The 5118-nt window shown below is 44.8% G+C and overlaps 1 pseudogene; it reads right to left on the bottom strand.

Moving 5' to 3' along the window:
- Positions 1–462: 462 nt before the first annotated feature.
- Positions 463–2057, bottom strand: LOC136503540 (uncharacterized; annotated as a pseudogene).
- Positions 2058–5118: the final 3061 nt, after the last annotated feature.

Genomic DNA, 5118 nt, shown 5'->3' with positions numbered 1-5118 from the left:
GAGCAATATGTAGTTAAGCCTTTTTCTGGGTTCACTATTGATATGTGAGGGTAGGGTCAAATACTTCACTTTTCAAAAAAAGATAGACATGGGAAAAACAATTGTCATATAAGGATACACGAATGTCCGAAAGTGGCAACTTTTGTTAGAGCAAGATATCTGTATGCAAAGATATTGATTGTAACAACTATTTTGTAGCAAAAAGCTACAGAAATTTCCTAACTACTACATTATGTACTTTGGTTAGCTTCCAAAGCAACATATCATGATAGAAAAAATTAATCCAAAACACCAAAGGATCACATGGATTACAAGGGCTTTATGGTGACAACGGTGGATGTGAGAAAATTTTGGATATGCCAGCAGCAAGTGCACTTAGGTAACAAGTAGGTGACATAGCAAACCACAAATACAATATAGTTCCCTACAGCTGAAGAAACATGGAAGACAGTATTTACCATTTCATATGCTTGGCAGTGCGAACGGTGGTGGAAATCTTGCATAAGGAACACTAAGGAGCACTATATTGCTCAAGGTGCAGACCTTCTCAAGAAGCAATGCCTTGGTGTCCAGTACAAAATATTCAGACTTTCGCAACTCATCACAAATTTCACGAGACCCTAGTAGAGCTAAGCAATGCCCTTCTGTGCCCACAATGGTCCATGTATAGTTTATCCCAGAGTCTTTGGGCAATGGAATCAGGTTGTCATGCTGCCACTCTTGTGCGCCAACACCATTGCTTTGCCAATTCTTGTAATACAGGTCAATTGTGCCATCAGCAATAGTTAAGAACCTGAGTGTGCCTTCCTCTTCCTCAAAAATGGCACGCTCTGAATCAAAATTGTGGGGCGGGAGGTCAATGACGGAGAATTCCATCGCACTTGTATCAAGCATTAGCGAATAGCCCATGCCATAGAACATCCAGTACAAGCAGCCGTGCGCATAGTAGGGCATATATTCAGTAAATTTATAGCCATTAGGCAAATAGATTGTGCTAATAATACCTCGCCACGTCTGGTTGCAGGAAGAGAAGACAAAAGCCATGACCAGCCTGTTCGCTTGCTCGTAAACGATCGTAAATTTCCAGCCGGGAACAGTATTTTTCTCTCACACCAAACCGGCCAGCAGTAAATAATCCACGATACGATACGGCCTCCAGCACAGTGCAGATAACTCTGAACGATTCATCCTCGTCATTCTCGCCGGCTGGAGCTAGAACGGGGAACAAATGCCCAATGCGTGGGGCGGAGGCGGTCGTCGGGTATGCGGGGAATCTTGACGTACCGGCGACGCAGGGGGTCGCAGACTAGGAAATCGTCGAATGGGATTTTGGTGGAGATGCGTCGGGAGAGGAGGACACGGTCATCGCGGGCGTGGCAAAGGTCCCACGGGTGGGGTCCGGGGACGAAGGAGAAGGTGAAGTCGGCGGCTTGCTCAAGCGCGCGGGCTTCCGGAGCAGAGTGGTGGGAAGGATCGACAGGCACGAATTCGTGTTTGTCCCTACTGATGAACCCGAGGACTGCAGGGGAGCGGAGGGACCGGAAGCGGCGGAGGAACCAGGGATCGGAGACGACGCGGCGGAAGGAGGAGCAGGCGGCGGAGGTGCGGGCCAGGTCGGCCGCGGCGGAGAGACGCAGGAAGATCTCCTCCCAGATCTCGTCAGGGAGGCTGGTCTGCGCCGCCGGCCCTCTGTCGGACCGCCGTGGCACCGATGTCGATGCCATCGCGCGGTCGGACGGCGGTGGGAGAGGACCACGGGCTCTGGCGGTCCGGCGTCGCGCCGACGTCGATGACATCGCGCGCTCGGCCGACTGTGGGAGAGGAGCGGACTTGGGATTTAGGGATTTGGGGATTTTCCCTATGAAATTTCCCATGGCATATGGGGCTCGCTGGAGCTGGAGTACCCCGTGTGCGAACACTCGTCGTCTACTTGCCAGTTCCCACACCACAGCTGGGACTCCCACACGTTCCTCGCGAACCCAACGTCGGCGGCGGCCTAGAAGCGGAGGCTGTGCGGGCGCGAGGCTTGCGGCTGCACGGCTGGCCGGCGGCGGCATGGAGGCGGAGGCGGAGCCCTGCGCGGACGCACGGCTGGCGGCTGGCCGGCTGCTCCCCAGTCCCCTGTGCGGCTGGGAGAATTTTTTATTTTTTAATTATTTTTTAATCAATATTTTAATAATAACCGATCAAAAAAACTTTTTATATATGACCCCGCGACCAAACAACGCGGTCGCGCTACGCGGCGCGGTAACCTCTGTTAGATGACGTTTCCGACGTTGAAAAGCTTGTGGCGCCACTCTCGTTGGCGTGTCAGTATTCTCTTATCGCGCCGCGGGAAGGGGCGTGACAAGACTAAATTTTTAAAAAATCATAACTCTTTAATACGACATTGGATGAAGATAATTTTTATATAAAAATTGTAGATCTCGACAAGATCTACAACTTTCTAGTTTTGAGTTTTTCCATTTGAGAACGTTAAGATGTTCAAAAATAATAATATAAAATTTCAGCACCATAATAATAATGTACGAGCGCTTGCCATATTTAAAAAATAATATCTTTTTGTATGGTGTCAAATTAAGATATATTTTATATCAAAGTTGTAGCCCTTAATGAGATCTACAAATTTATAGTTTTGAATTTTTATATTTAATATAATGTTTTAGCAGCATATTAATCGTGTATCAAAACTTATCTTTTTAACATAAAACTACTTTTAAATAAAAGTTGTAGATGTTATCGGGAGCTTCAATTTTGATATAAAAAGGTACCTTCCTTTGACACGATAAAAAACAATATTATTTTTCTAATACGATAAACGCTAGTACGTGATTATTATGCTACTGACATTTTATATTATTTTATTATTATCTTAACGACTCTAAATGTTAAAACTCAAAACTACAAAATTGTAGATCTCATTAAGAGTTATAACTTTTATGTAAAAAATATCTTCATTTGACAACATACAGAAGCGATATTATTTTTCTAATACGACAAAGTCGTTATTATGCTCTTAAAAGTTTATATTATTTTTTTGAGCATCTTAACGTTCTTAAATGAAAAAACTCAAAACTAAAAAAATGTAGATCTCATAGAGAGCTACAATTTTCATATAAATTTTATCTTCATCCGACATCGTATCAAAGAGTTATGATTTTTCAAAAATTTGGTCTAGTCACGCCACTCCTGGTGGCGTGACAGAACAATACTGTCAGGCCAGCGGGAGAGGCGTGACAGTGTTTTCCACGTCAAAAACGCCGTCTAACGTGACGGATGTTGTCGCGCCATTGCATGTGGCGCGACAACGTTATTTGATCGAGCCAGCGGCGCTGGCACGACCAAAATTTTAGGTGCGATTATTATTAAAATATTAAATAAAAAAGGATTAAAGATAAAAAAAATCCACGCGGTTGTGCCTGTTCTTGAGAGAGACCGAGAGAGATTTTTTTTGAGGAAAGAGACCTAGGGTTTCATGGATGGGCTGTAGTGTTGGGCCTTCAAGATAAGATGTCAAGATAAAAGGTTCTATGAGCATGAAATCTGGAAAAAAAACCAAAACAAATCCGATAAAATTCTGGTTAAATACGGAATTTCAAAAATATTGGTGGAAAAATACCTTTCTCGTTTATGTCATTCATACCTGAAAGCATCTAGGCCCCTAGTTGAGTTTCGATGATTAATGACAATACGTGATTACTGTGACTAACGTGTGTTTTGCAGAGGCAATTAAGTTAGGTCACGGTAATGGAGATCGATTGGGCTATCATGATGGTCATGCCCCTACGATGGAAATCGTTTCGGTTTTCAAAGGATGGACAACAAGGTTAATGATGGACTAGTTCTAAGTGTCGTTTGGTGTTGAAGAGACACTTAGAGTAGTTTAGGACTTTGTTTTTCCTTTGGCCGTACTATTAAGGGGGTATGGACGGGTAGCTTGACCTAGGTGAATTTAGTGAGTTAGGTGTGATGCATACTTGCTAAATCTAGCACTAGGTAGCTCCTAAAAAGCCCTTAGATCCATTGGAGCAAACTTCATTCATGTATGATTGAGAGTTGGAAGTGAATGGAGGGTCAAATGCTGACCGGACGCTGGCGCAGAGTCTGGTCAGTTCATTTGATCAAGGTGATTTCGTCTAGTGCGATCGGACGTTGAGAGGTGAGCGACCGGACGCTGGGTGCCAGCGTTCGGTCGACTCCAGTAAGGTTCCAGACAGGGAAAATCATGACTGGACACGTCCGGTCAGTGCTGACCGAATATTGTCCAGCGTCCGGTCACAACTTAAACACTGGAGTTCGGGGAGAACTGACCGGAGCGTCCGGTCACCCCTTAGAGGCACATAACGGTTCGTTTTTCAACCAAGGTTATAAATACTTCCTCCATTCGTGTGAGGGGATACTTTTGCTCATTCCAATAGCTAAGAAACACCTTTGAGAGTGCCAAGAAGAGCAAAGTCCTAGTGAGGTGATTGAGATTTGAGAATCTCAAAGAGAGCCCTTATTAGTGAAAGCAAGAGTAGCAAAGTGTGCATTCACCCTTCTCATTAGGCTTGTCGTGGGCAAGTGAGAGTTCGTGCTTGTTACTCTTGGTGATCGCCATCACCTAGACGGCTTGGTGGTGATTGGGAGTTTGGTGATCAACCGGTGGAGCTTGTGGATGACCTAACTCAAGTTGTGAGCGGTTGTGGGTGATTCACCGCGACAAAGTGTCGAAGAATCAACCCGTAGAGAGCACTTGATCCTTGCGCGGATCAAAGGGGGCTACACCCTTGCGCGGGTGCTCCAATGAGGACTAGTGGGGAGTGGCGACTCTTCGATACCTCGGTAAAACATCACCGTGTTCCTCCTTCTCTCTTTACTTTGAGCATTTACTTTGAGCAATTCAATTCTTATCATTTACATTCATAGAATTGCCATGCTAGAGTAGGATTGGAACATAGGTTGCTAAACTTTTGTGCGTTAGATCAATAGAAACACTTTCTAGGCACAAGGGGTTAATTGGGCTAACCGTAGTGTTTAATTATTACAAAGAAATTTAGAATTAGCCCAATTCACCCCCCTCTTTGGCATCTTGATCCTTTTAATTGGTATCGAAGCCACGTGCTCATGTATTTAGAC

Source organism: Miscanthus floridulus, chromosome 14 (assembly GCF_019320115.1).
Source record: "Miscanthus floridulus cultivar M001 chromosome 14, ASM1932011v1, whole genome shotgun sequence".
Taxonomy (NCBI): Eukaryota; Viridiplantae; Streptophyta; class Magnoliopsida; order Poales; family Poaceae; genus Miscanthus; species Miscanthus floridulus.
The sequence above is the reverse complement of the archived record's forward strand: the minus strand, read 5'-3'. Positions and strand labels throughout refer to the sequence as shown.